Below are 23,162 nucleotides of genomic sequence, written 5' to 3' on the forward strand. Positions count from 1 at the left end.
GAAACCCGAATATTACATACCGTAAATCATTATCAGAAAACACGATCAGCTTTTCGAATCGTGAGTACATTGTGTTGTCGCTAGCAAAAATAGAATCCCGTTGGAAATCCTATTTTCTCGAATCGGGTTGGACGTCAAGCGCCATTGGTGTTCGAAACGAAATTGTATTAGAGAGGCATGAAAATAATGCTCCGGTTCCAGGCTTATATTCCGATGCTTATAGCTTTTATAATATTTTATAATTTGTTCTTTCCTTTCCTTTCTTTCTTCTTTTTTTTTTTTTTTTTTTTTATATTACGTATGCATGGAATATGCGATGATCCTGAGAAATTGAATTAAAGAGGATTTGGTACATCGTATATATTTCCAAGTGAATTTTCCAGAGAAAGGAATTCGTGTAATTTTTTAAATGAAATATACAGTCTCATTTATTAAGGAGTTATGCTCTAAATCCTTTTTTAAGCTGAAGCTCTTTCATTTTTTTTTTTTTTTTTTTTTACTTGGATTTATTGAACCACCAATCGAGAAAGTTCATATAATTAATTTGGGTCTTAGCTTGTGCTTTGTGCATTCCATATCTATTCTGTATGTTTCATTCTTGAAATTATAATATATATTTTAGTGTTACACTTTAGTTGTAATTAATATAAGAATTCGTAAAATTCTTCTTCAAGATCAATTTCCTTTCTTTCGATCACTCTAAATCCTGTTTCGTTCGATTGATCGATAATATTATAATTTTCCTCCTCATAGTGGGCGAGCTAAATTCACCAGGTCGAAGTTATTACATCGCATTAACGTCTCGATCGTGGCAACGCTTACAACTCCATAAAGTCTTGGCAAGCATCGCCGATGATACATCTTGTAATCTCTTTTCCTCGAGGAATAACGGAGTCCCTCTCGCGGCCGCAGGCCATAATCTATTTCTCCGCTGCATTTCTGCGCCACTATCCACCCTTCCTCTTTTTCCTTTTCTCCTCTCCCCGGCCGTGTTCATTTCTCAACTTCTTCCTCGCCGCGTCTTTATCCTCTCGAGGAAGGTTTATCCTCGTTAGGGTGGAAAACTGGGAAAGTGGTGGCAAGCAAAACAGTGGTTGCGTTCTTGAAGAGTAGCTAGCTTTTCAGATCACTTAGAAATATAGCTAGTTTGTTCAGCCGTTTATTTTGTCAACTTCGATCGCTTTAACTGTCTTACTTCAACGAGAACAATCGATGAGAGAATATAATTGGATAACTCTCTTGGAAATAGATAATTAAATTTTGTGCGATCGAAGAAATCTTTGAACTCGATTTTATATTCTTATCTGATTCTATATTGTTTTAGAAATTTATTTAACTTAGTAAATTCGAAATCTTTCTTCCGTGCTTCAATTTTCAATTTTCCTTATGAAAATATAACAACGTAAAATAATTTCTTTTCGTTAAACTCAACATTTCAAAATCAGTTTCCATCCAGAGTGAAACAACATGAAGTCGTGAAAGAAAATCGATATTAGAAGAATTTCTACGTATTTTTAATCCAAGTGGACCACCACCAACCCTCCACTCAGCTTCTTCTTTCTTCCAGAAGTCGAGAAGTTTTCTAGGCTTTGCAAACACCCTTCTCCTCCTCTGCTCGAGGATCAAGCGCGATTTTCGGCCACCAAAGATTGGAAATCGCACTAGCCGTTATTTCACCCCCTGGAATGGCCTCAACCCCCATTGTGCACGAAACCCTGGAACGAAAGGTGGCGTTCCTTCGTCCCTCTTGCGTCAGAGGATCGTGCTTTCCTCCCTATCCCCCCCTTCCTTTTGGAACTCGGGAATTTTCTGGGTCGAATGAACACCGGATATTACCAGCTCGACCAAACCGAAGATACTTTTCTTGTCGGCCGTATTTCGTTTTTGTTACGCGGCGGCTGACCGATGGAAATCTGAAACGGATTTAACAGGGCAGAAGGTTCTTGAATCTATCTGGGATTCATGCTGGATCGCTCGAGCGCGATATCTACAGGTTCAGTTTTCTGATTGAGCGATCGTGATAGATTTTTGGAGGGGGAGGAGGGAAAAAAAGGAAGGGTGGAATTGATATTGGCTCGTGGAATATTTTTCCTAAGGAATCGAAGATGATAAATCGAATAGAAAATAGGCGGGTTATCGATATGTGGGAAAATTTATAAATAGCTCTTTTCAATTATCCTTATCCTTTTTTGGATTAATTTTGATTATTGAATTGAGAATTATTGAGAAAAGTTGGACAGAGATTGATTATTTGCACGATGAGTGAGAAGAAAGTTGGTAATAATTTTAAAGCAATTAAATTTTTGATGAAACAATTTTTTGACTGAAATCTTATTCGTCCAATTTTTTTGAATACAGATAAAAATTTCATCTTCGCTCCATCTCGAAAATAATTCGATAGAATTTCTCTCCTTTCCTCTTTCTCTTTTCAATAATTGACCGATTCGTTGGAGAAGAGATTCGCGATATTTTCACGCTGTCGGTGACACTTTGCACAAGAATATTCGATCGTAGCCCCGCTTGTTATTACAAGCCTCGCTAAGAGCTTGCACCCAGCTATAAATTACTTTTCCAACGAGACGAAGTCGACCGCAGACCCGTCAATAATTCATCGCGGACCCGCTTCCACCGAAAATCCTTTCACATAGACATATAGGCGAAAACCTGTATGTTACACTGGAAAAATATTTAATTTACCGAAAAACTCGGGGAAATATTACCAACTGGAAATTTTTATCACGGATTTTTATAAATCTTTCCGCGAAACTTGCGTCGAGATAAGAGGTTGAATTTAGGTTGTGTTCCAGATTTTTATTTATCTTAATAATTTTTAGATATTTTTAATATACCTTAATGATAACAGTTATAAAATAATTTTGTTGCAAAAATTTTGCGCACAAATCTTGCTCAATTAAATTACACAATACATTTTGCATATAAAAATATTTAAATTGCATAAAAATAAAAAATTCTTTTCTTCAATTTAATTTTAAAAAGCAAAATAATTCATTTGAAAAAAATGAATCCTTCTTAGTTCTCCTACATTAAACACAGAGATGAACACTTAATGCTTTTAACACGATTACAAATCGTTGAAGAGGATAAGGATAAGTTAAGGGTAAGTTTTGTTGGTCGGGATAGTACATAGTCTTCGTATAGCGAGGCCACATATTTCAGAGTCAGTCTCATTTACCTTTTCGCCGATCTCCTCGCTCCCCCTCTATTTTTCCCCCCTTCCTTTTAATCATTCTTTGCCCACAATCTACATGTACAGATGAGCGTGTACACGAGGCGGATGTTGCGTTTCATTGTTTTACAAAACGTGCTCGTTGCAAATGTTTTTTTAAATATTCGTTATTTGCTTCGCAGCGTGCTTTACATTTTGCAATTTTTATATATTCTTGTTTATTATATCGCGAAATGTTTCATTTTTGCCGGTAATCATATTATAGGTCTGTTGAATTGGGTTTTAAAAGCTGTCTTACTTACTTTTATTCGTTAATTCGAAAAATTTTTAAATTCTCGATTTTGGGTCTGGATTTAATCGTTTTGATTGTACAGAAGAAATTAAAAAAGAGTGGTAATTTTATTAGTTGTTTAATAAAATTACAAAATTCGGTCCATATTTTTTTTTATCCGTAACTTTCACAAAAATTTATGATCAGCAATTGTGTGTATGGATTGATATATTAAAAAATACATGTGAAAGTGAACGATATTTTTTTCATATTAAAATCATAAATAATTAGAAATATTTACAGACATTTCAATTTAATTGTCACAACATCCTTCGTAGTATAACAGTGTACCATCAAACAAAATAAATTTATGATTCAATATATAAAAATAAATAGAAATAATAAAAATAATAGAAGAAATTTCTCCAAGTGTACAGCTTCTATTGAAGTTTTTATCGAATCGATAGTAACAAAAAGAAAGAATTGCGCGATATTCAAACGCGTCACGCGATGATATGTGAACGGCGATGTTGAAACACGGGTGATCGACGTGGAACGATTTGAGAAATTGTCTAAGATCCTCCTCAGGAAGAAGGAGTGTGTAACATGCAAACTTCGATCTGATTCGATCGTCAAACGAAATGTTGACAATTTTGAATCGTGTCACCTGTTGCGCGGATGCGATGCATCTCCTCGGATGCGATATTAAAATGCAAACAGTCAAGAACGTTTTAAACCGGCGCAGTCGTTGAAAAAAAAAAAAAAGAAAAAAGGATTGGATTGTAGAGATACTGCTGATCGTGTTCTTCACTCATTCGACATGATACTTACGAAATTGTGAAATTTTTGGAAAATTTTTAATTCTCGAATGATAAGATCGACGCATGTAAATTATGGTTGAATTATTTTTTAAATAATATCGGTTCTATCTTATATAGGTTCAATTTTGAAATAAAAGAATTCGACGAATTTTATTTTTTTTTAAATATATAAATTCTTTTTACGTGTATCATTTCGGAATTTGCAGGATCCGCGTGCAGTTTATTATCTGTACTTGAATCGTTTTGTGGTTCATAGATCGTTCTTTTATTAAATCGGTTTTAAAAATCGTATGAACGCGATATAAATGAGAACGCGTTTAAAGGAACCATTGAACCGCGCGTGATCCAATTGTAAATCCCGGATACGACTTTTCTTCGTTAAACAATCTTATAACGATTCATTTACAACCACTGAAAGGCGTAATCGTAAAGTTAGGAGATCTAACACGCGATTGTAGTTTTACAGCTGATAGATCAGTCGAAAACGAGGATCATATATATTTCTTACGACGATTTATTCGATTACTTATTTTTTAGTTTAATGAACATTTTCAATTGTCGATCTCTTTCTAAACAATCATCGTTAATTATATTTAACTAAACAATTTCATTAAATATATATAGTATTTTATTCAAGTATTTTATTTCAAGTATTTTATTCATAAAAATGAATATCAAAATTATCGTTTAAATACGAAGTGACGAATAACGTGATTAAAAAAATAAACTCAAAATAAAATATGAAAATTTGAATTTTCATTTCTTTTTCTTTTTTTCTTTTTTAGATTCAATTTAATATCCAATAAAAATACCATTCTCTCGTAAATGATTTTCAAACAATGGAACAACGAATTGTACAAAAAAAATACGATCAATCTCATAAATTCGCCATAATACAAATTTTATTGTCATATAGGACGAATCTTCTCGCTTCTCCTTCTTTTCCCATCAATTTTTCGACTTTTTCCGCTTCAACACACCCTCTTCCGTACACCATACACCTCGATAACCCCACTTAACAACTTTCCAACAGCGATTCGTCTTTATTACGGATCTCTCGTTTCGACGAGGCTCTCTCGTAGTTTATTGAGCAGAGCCATACACGGGGAGGGGGAGTGTCTCTCCCTCTCCCTCTCCCTCTCTCTCTCTCCCCGTTCATCCATTCTACGAGTCGGCCATGCCGCATCCGACCGGGAAGATAAGATTTCCACGAAATTTATCGAGGACTACGCCCGCCGCTTTAACGTACTCATTTTCGCTGGCGCAGTCGGGACCTTATCGGTTTTCGGAGGAAACTTGGAAGATTCATCGGCGCGCCTCCACACGTGGAGGTGAGAGAAGCGTAGGAGAGGATGAGAGGGGGAAAAAATCGGATGTCTCTCGCCTCGTGAACCACCAGAGGCGTAAGATCTCATCCCCTTCGACGCGATTTATCAGCCGGATTTTGGCTGGCTTCGAATCCTGTGGACCAGCCATTCTCTCCTCCACATTTGTTTCACCGGTTAAATAATAAAGGGTTGTTGCTCGGTTCGACGATGGTGCACAGAGTGGAAATTGTTGGACACGATGCGGGGTGGACAGGATTTGTGGAAAATGAGAATAAAAGAGGGTTTCTTTCTCTCGGTTTTTCCTTGAGATTGCTTGTAAATTCTGAGTATCTTAATTATTCACATTTAGAGAATTTCTGCCTGTCTCGTTGCACGATTAATTGTATTAATTTTTTTAATTGTGAAATTGTTATAAACGTAGATAATAAGTTAGAGGAGGTAAATAGTTGCAGTTTATTTCGTACGTTGATGTAAGTGATTGTGCGAATTGTTTATTCTCCGGGGAAATATTATCTCGAAGTTGTCCCTTTTGCATCAGAATTGCGAAATTAGAATTGCAAAATTGAAAACGTAAATAGCTTCGAAAGAATTTTAAACGGGTATTGCCGCGTAAAACGACGAATGAATCGATATATATACTCTTTCCAATCTCTCTTTTATCGCCATTTTTATACCCGCTGTAAATTGTCTATCACACAATTTCCACACAAATCCGAATAACCTCAACAAATTTTATCTCCAATTTGCACGAATGTAATCTCTCTAAAGTGATAGAAAAGTACGGGGGAAAAAAAAAAAATAAATGAAAAAAGAAAAGGGAAAAAAAGAAAAATAATTCAAAGAGACATTTGTCCGTATAAATTTCCCACGGATTTCATTCAAAGCATCCGCTGAATTACGAAAGGAATGAAACGTCGGTCGGGCAGGAATCCGATAAACTTCGTTCACGCGATACACATATGCAATTTCGTATTTGCAATCCAGTCGAGGCGTCACGCTACCCGAAATCGATTTCCGCTCGATTCATCTAACGGTTACGTATATTTTTCCCTCCTGTCTCCTTCTGCTTCTTCCACTGTTCCACTCCCCCCGCGCCCACCCTCCGTTTCACGTCAGATGACAGCCAATTTTTATTCCAGTGATTGCATTTGCAATTCCCATGCGAGAGAGTCTCCGCCGTTTCTGCTCCCACTTCTCTCGCGCCACCTTCTTCCACGATTCTCTCGAATACCTTTTCACCCCTTCGAAGGAATACCTTTCAATACCTCGATGTATCCAGTTCTCTTGTCTTTCTTTTTTTTTTATTTTCTAATGGAAATACGGATAACGTTCTACGTTAATGGGCGAAAAAAGAACGTTTAATTGAGAGGTTAGGCGCGAGAAATGGAAAGAAAACTGAAAAGGATGGTATGACGGGAAATTTTATGGAATATTTTCAATCCTTTTTCGTATTCTAACCAATTTCGGAGCGTCTTTAAGTGTTTGAATGGGATAAATGGGGATGTAAAGGATTATACGTGATTACATTTGCGTTGTTTATTGTATTTTTATGTTCGAAAGCTAATTTCTTCATCTGTAGATGAAGAAAATGTCGTTAAAAGAATTATTATTAAAAACGATTGGATAATTTTTCTCTTCGAACGAGAATACTTGGAAATTTTTAGTAGTAAAGAAAAAAGAAAAAACAAAAACCTGAAATTGGTCAATTCTATCGTTAATTTTATTAGCCAAGCTATTTATTACAATTATAATTATAATTATTCGTATTCATAATTTATTTCATAATCTTCCATAATCTTTCCAATCGTCGTAACAGGTATTTTTCGAAAATAGCCATTTCCTCTCGAACCTTTTTAAGATTCTTTTCATCCTCGTTTCTCTTATTGTAAACAGATTTTGTGCAAGAAACAAGCTCGAATTTATTCCACGCTGTTTATTATTATTACGGCTAATTATTCTGCCGAGAAAACACCGGCCTGACAGACTTATTTAGCATCAATTTTCCGCAACATCCAACGTGTCCAAGCCGCGGGAAAGAGGCGGTGGAAAATTCCAACGGGATGTGGCTTTTGAAAACGTAATTCCAATTTCTTAAGAAGCAATTAATTCCGTCTCCCGGCGGGGGGATAAAGGAGAAGAGGGGCGAAGAGGAGGTGGCCATTTAAATTGAGTGGCTTCCTTCGAAATTAGATCAGGGAGAATGTTCGTTGTCCAGTTTATTTGCGGTCTCCCGCGCTTGATATAAAATTTGCAAGAAGGGCAATTCGAAAAAATCCATGCAACGAGCAAGTAAACATACCCCCCCTAAATTGAACGATGACATATTGTGATTTTGGATACGATGGATGATGTTTGATCAATATGCATTTCGAGACGATACTTTTATCGTTTTTGATAGTAAATTGGTGGTTTGTCTTATCTTTGGTGAATAATAGAGCAATTAAGAATGTATTAATAATCAAAGAACATTGAAGAGGGTGTGAAATTATTCTTTATTTGAAAAAAATAATTTTAAGTGGAATATATATATATTCCATATTTTTTTTCAAGAATTCTTATAAAGAATTAGTTTTATTTTCAATCATATTTCTTCCTTTCGACATTTTTCAGAACGTTGATTCAATTATCTCTTGAAACATGGTCGTTTTCAATATATTTCTATTAGATAACAAGATTTTTTCCTGTGATATCTTATGCAATACAAAATAAGCGAGAACGTTACGAAATCAAATCAAGATATATAGAGATACCATTGCGATTGCTCGTAAATAATTTCCATTTGCAAAAAACAAAAAAAAAAAACATTTCCAATACAAAATCAACAAGTTCGAAAACACGCGTGCGCGCGCGAACTAATATTCGAAGGAAAAAAGTTAAAAAAAAAAAAAAAAGATTTTTTATTTTCTGGAAATCGTTGTGAGTTTTTATAGCTATTCCCAAAACCTCCCCCCCCCCCCCTTCCCTTTCAAAAAAAAAAACGTTTCCAACACAAAAACAACAAGTTCGAAAACGCGCGTGCGCGCGCGAACTAATATTCGAAGGAAAAAAGTTAAAAAAAAAAAAAAAAGAATTTTTATATTCTGGAAATCGATGTGAGATTTTATAGCTATTACCACAAACTCTCCCCCTCCCCCTTCCCATTCAAAGAAAAAAACGTTCGCGAAAGAAGTTCGGTCTTCGACGAGTCTTCCAGTTGTTGCAATACTTTAAATGTCTCGTTGGAAGAATCTACCAGCTTCTTTAATGGAAATTGGAAAACTTTCGTCATTGCCCATTATCCTCCTTCGAGCCATTCAAGGGAATAATTACGACTTCACACTTCAACCAGAAATAATTTTGAATCGGAGCAATACCCATTCCAACAGGGGAGAGGGGAGAGAACAAAAAAATCGAAGATCAATCGAAGACATAGAGATGCATTCGCAACTTTTTCGTCGAGAAATCTTACTCTGAGAACTTTCGTTCCCCGCCAAATGGGGATATTTCCTTGATAATAAAAAAAAAAAAAAGAAGAGAGAGGTTGCCATCTCTCTCGACTGTCGTTCAACTTCCAACTTTCTCGAAACGAAAAACGACGAATCCCCGGGTAACCGTAGCAACGAACTACATGGCACTTGTATCTTCGACCGATTCCATTGGCATGTTTCGGGAAGAGCGATCCTCAGCTACTCGTTTCGGGCTTAACCCAATTCCTCGTAGAAAGTGGAACTCGACTCGATCGTTTCCTCGGCCAGACGAGGACCCATCGATAATGACTTTTACCCAGCTGGGGATGGAATCAAGAGAGGATAGAAGTATGCCAGAACTCGAAAATTTCGAGTTCGATGCTCGAAAGTATCTCGTGACACAAATATCAGGATTCTTGAAACTTTGAGAACACGAATCCAATGGTTTTGGAACGAGCTCTCTTGTTGAGTATAGATAAATACAAAAGCATTTCTTTGAATATTGATACATTCGATATTTGTTCTTTGTATCTTTTACAATTTGCCAAACTTTAAGAGTCGTATCGTATCGCATTCCAGCCATTTGATTGAAAAAAAAAAGAATCTCGAGTATTTATAATCAATCGAATTCGATAATAATTTTTATCATTACTTCTCAAAACCTCAAGAAAAAAGCCTCTATTTATCTTCGAATTCTTACACCCCTTCCCCCCTCCCAGAAGCTAACAACGAACGAGGATGAAAGAAAGAGGACGCGTGGCGAGAAATGACGGTTGTTTGGGAGGGGGGTGCGGAATTGCGGAGACACAAAAGGGGGTGGGGGGAGAGAAATGGAACGACGAGCTGCCAGACGCAGGGGACACGGTTTATTCCAGCGTTCCGCATCGTTAGGGCTGCTCACGTTTCGACGCACACCACCACCACCATCATCATAGCGAGCCATCACGAATTACGCGCGAGCCGGCCTCGTTGTACGCCAGGAGGAGAATGTACGCGACGCCGGTATTGCCGATGTTCCCTTGAATGGGCTGATACAAAGGGATCCGCCATATGACGTGTAGCCGACTGGATACGCGCAACCGCCCTATTCGTGTATCGTCCGCCGGCCATCGGTGATAACTCGGTTATTGGAGAGAAAGAGAGAGAGAGAGAGAGAGAATATTTCTCGAGAGTATCGCTGACGAGGCGAAAATTCTATCGGATGATTTCTCTGTTATATTTATTATGCAATGTTTTAACATTGTTGGCGAGAGAGAAACGAAGGAATAAGAAAGGATCTAGTTATTATATTTGGTGAAAGTGGGAAGAGAACAGTAAAAGGATTTATGTGTATTTAAATAAGATGAGGAAAATGTAAGTATTTGTACGATATTGGTTGGATGGGGTATAGTAAGATGAAGGAAAGACTGATTGAGTGAAGTTGTAAGCTAGTTAATTAGTTTTGATTGATTAATATTGACCATTGTCTTCTTGGGCCAAGGAATTTAATGTAAATTAAGACTCGAATTATTTTCTGTTTGAGGATAGAACAGACAAAAAATATTGAGAGGAATGAATGAGATAAAAGAGTCTATATTTCTACCTTTTTAAATAAATGATATTATCAATAGTTAATTGTCCTTGTTTGCCATTACATAATAATGTTGTAAAATTGAGTTTTGGTCATTTTGGAGTACAAGGAGTTATGGACACAATAGAGTCACATTATATGCAATTGGATAGGAGTTATGAGTTGTGCATGTACATGCATGTACGTGTATAAATTATATCCTACACATAATTTATTCCATTACAACGATCAAGGATTCTCTAGGGATAGAAATAAGAGTGACAGAATTCAATATATATAGTTTGAATGCTGGTTTTGTGAGAAGACTTGGTTGTCGATTCTTTGAATGGACGAGAGTTAGGGAGTTCATTGTGCTTCAAGTACTACAGTGAAATGTACGGTCTCATAGGATGTCAGTAAGCTTCGAACAAAGGTTGAATGTATCAATGGAAGAAATATTTTATCAGATTACTTTATTATTTTATTCTGGAAACAGAAAATATTTTTGAGAACTAAAATTTAAAAGTTTTTTTAAAAAATATTTAAACTCGTGAAAAGGAATAGATTAATTTGCACTAAAAAAGGAATAATTTAAAGATGTTTTTAACGATTTAAATAATTGATTAATGGAGGAAATTAGGCATTGTATAATTTAATTAATCGATATGGTCTTAACCATATAGAGGTCTTATTCTCTCTAGTCGTTTTCCTTCATTATATGAAAAGGGTTCTCTTTGTTTTCATTGGTTCAATGTGGAAACTTACTTATTCGAAAAGTGTATCATTTAATTACCAATGCATCGAAATTTACTCTGTGCATTACGATTCCATTTTACCTCCTCCAAAATGTTCTTTACTAGGGGATTAATAATAAACCATTGAAGAAGAATCGTGATCAGAAATAATAATTTGAAAAAAAAAAAATAAACAAAAATTTTTAAAAATAATTTTTATACAATTTTTATTTCGTCACATTTTTCACAATTACTAATTGTCTGATCAGAAGAGACATTTAAGAAAGTTTGGTCTTCGAGTTCAATTGAGTTTGACGAACTTCCGTCTCGAAAACTTAATCGCGAGTTGGACTCAAACGTCTGGAAGAACTGTCAGATCTTAGAATACCTAGGAATCGAGCAATCAGCCGCATACTAATGTGATTGTCGTTCAGAACATTTGGGACTGCTATAAATTGACACTCGAAAGTCTGCCATTTACGACACTTCGTGAATTCTGAAAGTCGTGAAGTTGAGAAGCGTAACGACCCCGCAAACAAATCCTTCTTTTCTTTATATCCTTTTTTAATGCATTAAAGCACTATTTTCTTCTCTATACTGATGACAAATTTTTAAAATAATCTTCAGTGAAAGAAATCTAATCTAAAGTAATAGTAATTTATTATAATTTTATTTATCCAATATTTCCATTAATCGATCGAGATATTATTTTTCTTATCCTTCAAAACTTGTACGTCGTTTATAGAATAATTTAAAATTTGATCGATGTTTCCTTAGAAAGTGGAATTGGAATGGATGACGCGTAGCTTTGATAAAATTTCCAATCGCTGGACAGAGAGAGTTTTCTGAGGAATAGGACTCAAATTGCAGATAACTGTAAAATTTATTAAAGATTTCCATTTTAATTGTCACAAATTATCGATTCACCACGTTATCAGGGATAACTTTCATCATATTGATAACTCAAACCATTTTAAAGTGTTAGATTAATCGAACAATTTCGTAAAAACTTTTTTTTATTATTATTTTGAGAAGATTCAATCAGTTTGATAATTATATGCAAAAATATATCGCATTAAATTTTATTTAAATTTCCCTAATAAAATTTGTTAAAAAATATAATTAAAGTAATAATGCAGTGTGTAAGAAATTACAAGTTTGAAGAGTTAACAAAGCGGTTAAATTAAACTGAATAACTCGTTTCAAAATGTTGAAAGTGTTGCGAGCAGAAAGTTAACAAGAAGATTAACTTATTCGCACGTCTCCACTTCCCGCGCTTATTTGTTTTCAGTTGAAACAGTCCTCAAGCGGGCGCAAGTAGAAACTTCCAACTTTGGTCAGAAACAGCGACCGAGAAACACTTTTGCTCCTGGTGTGTTTCTCTTTCTATTTACCAAGTAAATACAAAGATTCTTGGTATAAATTATCTTATTAATCCCTAATTATACACGATACATAATAAATTACGTGCTAATTTTTTACACAAATATCAACAATATAATACTTTTACTTATTTTCAAAAGCCTCATTCGATATTTTCTCCAATTTTTCTTTTTAAATTTTAGATCGACAGCCTGTTACGTTTAAAAACTCTCTACTTCATCGTGTTACTTTCATCCTATTAAATCATTTTAATTTATTATACCATTATTATTGAAAGAAAATTCGAATTTGTTATTTCTTCCACTTCCCATCTGAATATTATTAATTTTTACAATAACGAAGCACTTTTTTTTGCAATTAAATTCGTCCCTCCTGGTAATAAAGAGAAAATAAAAATATTTGTGACGGACTTAGATTTATGAACAAAGTTCTCTATCAATGTCGAGGTGATGCGCGCACAGAGGCCAAGCGCAGGATATCGGTTGATCAAGATTAATGACGATATCTACGAAACCAAGTAATTTCAGCCATCGAGACAAGTTGATGTTCGCTCTTGTTCTGCTTACAGTACATTTATTCAACATTAGTGATACACGATTTAACTTTGCCCTGTCTCTCGTAATGCCTTCGGTTGCCTACCAAATTCACCCTTGTCACCATGATTCCCATACTTTTACGTGATTTATAACAATATCATCATCAACAAGAAGTTGTGACGTTATGGCAGGTAGAGACGATGCTTCTAGAGATTTAGTTTTTATCTGAAGGATTTTGAAATAAAGGTTTAAGAAATATAAATTGAAGAGAAGAGAAAAAAGCAAAATTAATATATATTATTGGTCGTATTTGGAAATTAAACGTCATTTGTTTAATTTATCATTTTGTATTAGATATATACGATATAATTTAATTAATTTATTTTAAAAAATTAATAATTTTTGTTCGAAATTCTCAATGATTAGTTCATAAAAGTTTTGTCGAATTCAATAAATGAATTATAATTGAGTATTTTATTTTTTTTTTTAAATAATTAGAAATTATTTTCAATCACTAAATTGAATAAATGTTAAAATTTTTCACAGTGTGAAATAGATATTATTATAACGATTTTGTCAATTGAATGTCGTTTCTCATATTTTTTAAATATTTGAATGTAACTGGTTTCAACGCTAGATTTATTACATTTGCTCTCGTTTGACAATATTTGGAAAATGGTAGCTGCACAGAGTACAATTTTACTGCATTAACGTTGTGACAGAAGTTTTATTGGATTTTTATTTTTATTTATTTATTCTTTTTTTTTCGTGCAATGCGTTCCATTATAATTGTGGTAAATTTGTTATATAAAACGAGCAACAGGATTCGTGAATTTTACGAGAAATATATTTTCCATAAAAGGATGGACAAGAAAAAGAAAAAAAAAAGGAAAATATACGTTTCATATTATCCAATTTGGTATCTTTTTATTTTTATTTATCGATTGTTTGTTTTACAGATATCTTTCATCATATTTCTCTGTATAATAGAAAACAAATTCCAAATATTCGAATTCATTGAATGTTCGACTAATTTAAAATTTAAAAATTGAAAAATATTAACAATAATTTTATTCGTATCGATAGAAATTTTTTCAGAAAGTAACAAAATTCTAATCTAATTTTTTATTAAATTTGTGAATTCTTAGAATATGTTAAATAGTGATAAACAAATGAACGAAATAGTCGTTTTCTAAAGTAGATCTCGAGGATATAAAAAGTTTGAAAAATCCATTATCTTTTTCTTTCTTTTCTCAAGTCGAGAGAAAATGTTATTTTTAATAGGTTCGAAAAATAATTAAATATTATCTATTACACGAAGAGTGTCAAAAGTATTTAAAATCGTCTACAACGGAGAAACGTCTTGAAAGTTTCGAGGGTGCTGAAACTTAGTTGCCGAACGTCTCTCGGGATCTTAATACCGCGTAAAATGATTATGTTGTCGCGAAAGTATGCGAGAGGAGACGATAATAATAATTAATACTTTAATAGTTCACCACAGAGAGTTACCTCCTTAATTCCTACAATGTCTCGAAACATTTAAAATGTTCGAAACTTGGAGTGCTCTTAAAACTTCAATTCAATTTTAAAACGGTAATACGTAAAAGTGATTTATATTTTATTGAAACTTTCCTACAGGAAAGTCTTGATAATCTTATTTTGTGCCTTGTAACGAGGTTGCGAAGTACTATTTTTAATTGCGAGTGTTTATAATGAAAATTTAACGCGATGAAAATCGTCTGTTTTCATTTTACTTAATATAGCTAGATGCTAGATAAGTAAAAGTAATTTTTATAATATTAAAAGTATAATAAGTTTACGTTTCATCTTAATATTTCCATTCTAAAAATAGAATATATTATAAAACCTTCTTAATAATTGTAAAGGAAAAAAAAAGAAAACAACGAATTATTTTATTCTTGTAATTTTTATTAATTCCAAAAATTTTACAAAATTTATCAAATTCTTCGAAAAGTTAATATATATATATATATATATATATAATCATAGCATCCTCATGGCATCCTCTGATCTTCAATTATCCAATAAATTGCCAGATTAAGTAGCCACGATTGAAACATAGTGGACTCCGTATGGGGCGTTTTGTGGGATAAGTTGCCAAAGACCAAGAGTCATCCCCCTAACTTCTTGTCATAGAAAGTTGGTTGAATACAAGCTGCGGAACCGCCTGTTTCCTCGCCGCTTTCACGGCTTCATCAAAGTTTGTTACTCGATTTCTCCAGATCCGAGCTTTAGATAGGGAAGTTAAAAGCTGTTAGCAGGTCGGGAGTAATCGAGAATTCGTGTAAATTCCACACGCCGGACTAATTATCACGGTGATAATGGCCGCCCTTTCCATCCGCCCTCCCTGTCAAATGATTTCGATCGATGTTCCAATCCCCGAGTTATTGTCGCGCGCATTGGAAAATTTTCACAACCCTTACGATTCGTTTCAATTAGTTTGACGTAACATGGAGGAGGGGGATGAAGGATGGGGTTGCATTAGGGCGAACCTTGTACAACCTCGAATTAGGTGGTTGATTGCTGGAAATTTAATTGATTTAATTAAATGTGTTTACGATGCTTTTCTTTGTTTTTAATTAATTTTCTATAGAAATTATTTAACGAAACACAAATTGAGAGAAATGAGATTTCTTTTATCTCGTAATTGAATTATTTTTATAAAATAATTCAATTAAGTAATTTTTAATCTTTTATTTCTTCGTTTTTCAAGATTTATTGTAATATTAGATAGAGAAAATAGAAAATATTAGATAGAGAATTACAAAATTAAAAGTAATATAATTTATTTGGTAGAGAAAATAATGTATAGGTAATGTAATATTTTTAAAATTTTAAAAAGATATTCTTTTTTAGATTGCAAATTTAGAGTAAAAAGAATATTCTATTATTTTATTATAAATTTTCTCTTATTAAATATAGAAATTAATATTTAAATTGAATCTCTAGCAATAAGTTCCATAGTTTTTTCAACAAATGTATCGTGTATCTAGTTATTCGTTATCGATATATTTGCTACGACCATAAGCCAGTGTAATAAGATTGAATGTCTAAAATCGATTCACCTAAGCTCTTCCCGGTAATAATAATCACGAGAGAGCCCTCTGAACTTGAATTCCTAGTCGGTTCCCTAACTTCTCCAGGCTCGTCTAACTTTCTATCTCATTTACCACGAATCCGAGATGGCTCAATACCACAGACATATAGTTATTCGATATCCAAACTCCGACGAACGTGGATCCAATCATTAAATACCATACATTTACATTTTTCAATTCTATACACTTCTCCTCTTGTCTATTAATATCTTATTACATTATTAAAAATATTTTTTGAAGATCAATTGATACCATTATAAAACTATTTTCAATATTTTTAATTATACGATTGAAGATAGTTTTATTACAGAAGATTATAATTTAAAAAAAAACATAAAGAAAGATCAAGATCTTTAATATAATATGAAAGTATTGTGATACTTTGATACCTTAAATCTTACAACTGCAAGATAAATGAAATACAACAAAATATAAAGCTGTACAAGATATAGAAAAGAAAAAAATTATTCAAAAGAAAGCAATCGAAAATATTCTCATTGTGACATAGACAAATTTGATTTAGATCTGTTTGCAACGTCGCAAAGATTCAATTGAAAAAAATCAGAAAAGTTGAAAGAATTGCAGAGACAAAAACAAAGACATCAAGAAAATTTTTGTAGTAAAACGAGCGTTAAAAGTAATCGCTATTGAGATCAACGAGATCAAACACGAGATAAGAGTTTGGAGATAACCATTAGAAGAGTTTCGAACCGAAGTTCCCCATCGAACCTACGCCTACGTCTGGAAATAATTGTTGCTGGTAGCTTCCGAGTAAAGTTTCCGGGTAACTTAAATTCACCCCCGCGGTTGAAGCCAGGACCCCGTAACACGAAACCTCGTTATGTAACATCAAACCATAATAGAGAATGAAATTTTATGTGGCTATTTATTACACATCCTTGTAATCTCGCTGTGATCACGTTACACTTTATGATCGTTATGTTATCGTAAAAGAAAGAGGAATGAAAAATTGATATCGTGAACTTTATCTTTCCAAATTTGTGATCGATTTAATAAAATCGTTGATAAATTATTATTCGTTTCAAAAAGAAAAAGAAAAATTACTTGGAATGGAATTTAATGTAAATCACAAAAATTGAAAAGAGGAATAATAATTTATGATTCTGTTATTGTCTTCTGGTCAAAAATCAAAGTCAAGAAAAGATCTTTCTTGATATTTTGCTCGTTTATTATTGTTTCCTGCAAAAATTATTATTCGTACAATTCGATATCAACTTTCAATGAATAATAATATATCGAATTATATTATAATTTTAATAAATAAAATAAAAGATAATAGACAATAAAAGACCGGATAATTCAATTCAATCTCACTCGTTTGTTCTTTTCAGTTTGTTCGAGGAGGGAACAAGTTTCTCGAAACGAAATTGAACGATAAAATGATTGAAATCTTCGCATTTAACCACGGCTACGAGCGAGGATAAAAAGTAGGATGCGCGACGAATGCGGGGAACAAACATCGGCCGGGACAAAAAGCTCGGCTACGGTGGACTTTTGATTGCGACCAGAATTCTCCTGGGTTCAGTTTTCCATTAACTGTAAACCGCATTGTCCCGTGGCCTGGATGCTCGTGTTAAACGCAATAGAAACTTAATGGCGCCCGCAGCTATTAAAATGCAATCGGACCAATTGAAAGTTGCACTTTAGATCGATCCTCTGATTTAATGTGGCTCGTTCCGCTATCTACTATCTGTCGTTTAATGTTATTTCGATTATTTCGAAAGGAAATCAATGATTGAGAGAGAGAGAGAATAAAATAACAGGATTTATCGTTAAACAAAAATACGGAATTACAATTCTACAATTCGTATCAAAATTTCTGATAATTTATAAAATCATGGACTCCTTCCATAATAAAAAGTGTCTCTTCAATTAATTAATTCATATCAGAAACAAATTAAAACTCGATAAATTCGAATTTATTTTGCAAGACACGACAAGTTATTGTTAACTTTTTTACTTAAAAGAAATTTTTACTTAAAAAACAGAATTTCCCGCGCATAAAATAATTCCTAATACGAAACTTGTTCACTCTATTGTCACGAAAGTTACGAGGAACATTCCAAATTATTACCACGAAAACTCTTGTCGCAAAAACGGAGAGAGCATCCCAAATTAACCGGAATTTCGCCGATCGATCTTGAACACCTTGACCAAGAGCGCATTCGCCACCCCAACTTTCCTGACGCCATCGATCATTCGAAAAGCTTTGAAACCCCCTTCTAATTGCGCGAAACACGTTCACGCCACTTATCGATGCTCGCAAAACCGAGCACTCAATTTTCCAGCGCGAAAGTGGACACGTGGAAATCGAGATGAACGACGATGTGCGCGTCCTCAAAGTGGAAAGGGCCTGCGAAGGCGGGCGAAAATCGGAGGGGTATGGCGAGTGGAGATCGTGCCACGTTAATTGGGGAATCACGGGCAAATGAAATTGTCGTGAACGTTTGATCTAATTAGGCCGGGCCCTGGTGATGCGCCCGCGGCCCGCACAACCATAATTAAAGGGTAGACTCGAATTAGCCGACCCCTCGACGGCGTCGCGTTCGATTTTCAACCGGCGTTGCGAATTTTAGCCCACCCTTCCTGCCCCGCCTCGCCACACCAGTATTTTAATTAAGACCGGCACGGATCGGATTATCCGTTAACGATAACCCTGGAAACAGAGATTTGTTTGTCCTTTGCTTGTTCTCTCGATTTTCCGTCACGAACGTGGTGACTCGATTTTTTGTTCGACGATTCTTTGGAGAAAGAAGAGATTTCTTGACGAGGTGGAGAAAAATTTGTAATTTGTAATATTCAAATTATTTTTTAATCGCGAATATCTGTGAAAATAAATATCGTTTTGATATTGAAAATTCGATAATACGTAGAGGATAAAATTTATAGGTTATACGGAGAGCCATTCTTTTTATTTCTTGCATTGGAAAATTTTAAATTGCGGGAAGAAGGAAACGATATAATCTTGGAAAGATTTATCTCTCTTAATCTTCGGTGAAACGAAGAAACGAAAATAAAAAGAAGTGCACGCTTGAACGTTGAAAATCAAATTCGAACAGTGGGAAACAAAGGGAATCGTACACAAATCACTGATTCGAAATCACTCCCGGGCTTTTATTTTCATCCATTAAAATAACACGTAACGCCAACGCTGTGCGGTCCACGCACCACTCCAGCCCGTCGAAATTCAATTAAGTTATCGTATTTGCAATTCAACGATACAATTGCCAGTAGCGCGCAAACTTCCGGTCGAAATCGCGGGCGCGCGCCAGCCGAATTAATGGAATATGATCAGATCCCTGCATCGAAGGGTGACCGATACCGATCGTCGATAAAAAAGAGAAGAAAGGAAACAATCGAATACATAAATTCTCGGAGGATCGGTTCTCAGTTTCATTGAACGGTGCTCGCCACTTCTCCGTTATTTATGCAAATGCGGTCGGAATTTCCATTTTAATCGGTGGCAACGCGTCCAAGGGAAAAATTTACCGCGCCGAATCGCCATCTAATCGGTGACAAAATATCCCCGCAATTGGCCGCTATCGGATTATCCTGCGAGCAATAAATTCGACGTGGAAAAAATCGGTGGCCTCCCATTAAGCGAAAATGCAAGACCTTTCGAATGTCGTGGAACCGGCGGTATCATTGGTCGTATGTTTGTGAGATTATTTTTAAAGAGGAAGGAAAAGGGAAAAAATTAGAAAATTTTAAATGTAAAATAAATTTTTACTATATTAAGGTAATTTATTTAAAATTTTTAGTTTTCAAAGAATTCGTGTATAATTCTTGCAAGATATATATAGAAGCATATATTTTGATTTGTTTTTCTTTAAATTATGATTCTTTTTTTTTTAATTTTTGTTATAAATTTTTAAATTTTAAATATCTAAAGATATAATTAAATCATACAATCCCAAACATAATAGAAGGATTAAATTTCTCATCAATGTTATTAATATCATTTTATTAATCATTTTTAATAATTTTTACATATTAAAATTTTCTTATTTTTGCAAAAAAGAAAAGATTCTGTGATGGAAGTAGAAAATAGGTTATATGTTTCACATCATAGTTAGTGAAGATATCGATCGTATTGGTCGATCTGTTTTCAATTCACCAATTCGTCGTTTTACCTAGTCTTTCTCTGCCCATTTATTTGTACCACTAACCACGGTGAAAACTCGTTTTGAATCGAACCACGAACTTTCGGGTCGCGCAATTTTCATCGTGCACGTTTCTGATATTCTGTTCATCAGTTTTAAAACAAGACGAGCTCTCGAAATATTGTTATCAAATAATATTACTTTTGTTACATTTCTTGATCCTAATTTTTTTTATATTACATTTTTATTCGTTATTTCTTTGCTTATATTTGAAATATCAAAAACTTTTACTTATTTACTTATTTTTCAGGTTCATAAAATGTTAAGTTATTATCGAACTTGATTGAATGGAAGACACTCGAGTATCGAAAGAAATTTATATTTATATTTCTCATGTAAATCTATACATGCTTGATATTTTGCATTGCGTAAATCCAAAGTTTGATAATCATTTCACCATAACGGTTTACCTCTATGGAAATTCAGTTTATTTCGTTTGGTTCGAGGTTGACCAATCTCTGGTCTATAAACTAGCTCGATGTTTGAAATTTCATGAAGCTATGTATAAACCGAAACTGTAATTATATGTTTCGAATTTAAAGATGCATTTTATTTTAGAACGATATTTCTTAACTTATATATTTATTTATACAAATCTTCTTTTATTATCATTGGAACACTTAAAGGAATAACAATTATAAAATTAAAATTTTCAATATTTCGATTACAAGGAATATTTTAAATTCAACGTGCAAATTTTAATGAGAAGTAGTCAAAAATATTTAATTTTTTACCATTTATACTCAAGTTTTACTTTTATATATCTATCTTAATTAAAGTGCATACTCACACTCAAGTGACTTTTTCAAGCAAGGCTCGAATGCTCAAACTTGTATGCAGTTTTTTCTCATTTCAAGCATACACTCTGAACAATCAACATCATCACGATGAATTTTTGATGATTGTTCCTGAAAAAAGATATCTTTCAAATGGTGGAGACAAAATTTCAGAAGAGTCGTTAAAATTTACAATGCAATGAATGCATTTGCACCCAAATTGTGCACTTAAAAAAGAAAATTAATTACGATAGTGGAAATAATAAGATAATAAAAGATAATAAATTCTGGTTCTAAATCAAAGAATATCTGAGTAGTCTTATAATAATCTGGAATATATTAAAGATAATTAAAGATCATGGAAAAGAAGAATAATTTGAAACTAGATTTAAAAATCTTTTGATCGGAGGATGACGAATTTTGAGTTTGATTTTAAATCAAAGAATATACGGTATTGATATAAGGTTCTACTGTTTTATATATAAATATGGAAATTTTCTTATCAATTTCGTGTTGACAATTTCTCAATTCTCAAAGAGTAAACTTTGAACTCCACTTTGTATTCAATGTCTTATCGAAAAAGTTTCGCGATATCCAGAAGAATAAAAAGTTGACAACCACATTGCCAACTATACATTGTTTCAATAAACAAGAATATTGCACTGTGGATTTTCAACACGACACATATGACAATTTTTCAACAATATTCTTCGAGTTATCTGAACAGAACTCGAGTTTGATAGATCTGTAATTGCTTGTGAGAAATTTTTATACGATTTAAAAGATATTTTTTTCTATCTTTACAACTATATATTGACAATTAACTGTTATTTCGATGGGGATTGAAATGAAAGTGTAATATATTGCACGACTACCTCGATTCTTTGATATTACTTTGATATCGAAATTATCAATCGTCGTTAGAAATCGTCGTTTCCATCCGATAATGGATTCCATTCAATATATATGATGGTTTGTAGCTATTTTTATTAAACGTAGTTGTAAAACTCTGTATAAAAATAAATGAAGCTTCTGAAAAAACTTCTTTGAAAACAAATCAAACTTTTTACATTTTTCCTTTCACAGAGCTACGCTGTGATAAATAATCTTGAGAGATTCAAAATCTTCATTCGACTTAATTAAAAAAAAAAAATTCAATTCTTACTGCATGTATTTATAATGCTCTCATCAAAACTTTTAATCCCAAAATATCTTCTTATTCCATGCAAGTATTGAATGGAACATTTGACAAGGTTTGTCCAGATCTATTTCAAAATCGAACAAACTAATTCCCTCATCCTTATCAATTTTTATTCCATCGATTCGTAAATCTACACCAATATTTCTATTCACTCTTCCATTCACAACCATACCCATAAATTCACCGACAAAAGACCAAAGGATTTATCCATTTTTATCCATTTAAACCGAACAAATACATACACACACACATACACACACACACACAAAGAAAAATAAAAGAAAACAAACGCAAATTTTCCAAAAAAAAATCCAACGCATTCCAGTAACACCCCCTTAATCCAAGGATAGTCGCCACCGCGTCCAGCAAATTACTCTCGTCACTTTCCATTCCCATTGGCCGCGTCCATTACCAGAATCCCCGTTCCGCGCTTTTTCAATCGACGGCCCATTGGAACCGCGGGCTACGTCCACTCATCCCCACGTCCAATCCCGTCCGTTATTCTCGGCCGAGGGCGACGCGCCACCTTTCGTTCCCCATTCATTCCACGGTTGAATGAAGCCAGGGCCAGGGAATGAATCGTGGGCCGCGGGTGTTGGCTCGCGGCATCCTAGGCGCGCGACTGGG

At 33.9% G+C, this 23,162-nt stretch overlaps 1 protein-coding gene across 2 annotated transcripts in view; it reads left to right on the forward strand.

The window, feature by feature from the left end:
- LOC102681568 overlaps nt 1-23,162 on the forward strand; it is a 173,097-nt gene that overhangs the window by 72,116 nt on the left and 77,819 nt on the right. The window lies entirely within an intron of this gene.

Source organism: Apis dorsata, unplaced genomic scaffold (assembly GCF_000469605.1).
Source record: "Apis dorsata unplaced genomic scaffold, Apis dorsata 1.3 scaffold_397, whole genome shotgun sequence".
In the NCBI taxonomy this organism is placed as follows: domain Eukaryota; kingdom Metazoa; phylum Arthropoda; class Insecta; order Hymenoptera; family Apidae; genus Apis; species Apis dorsata.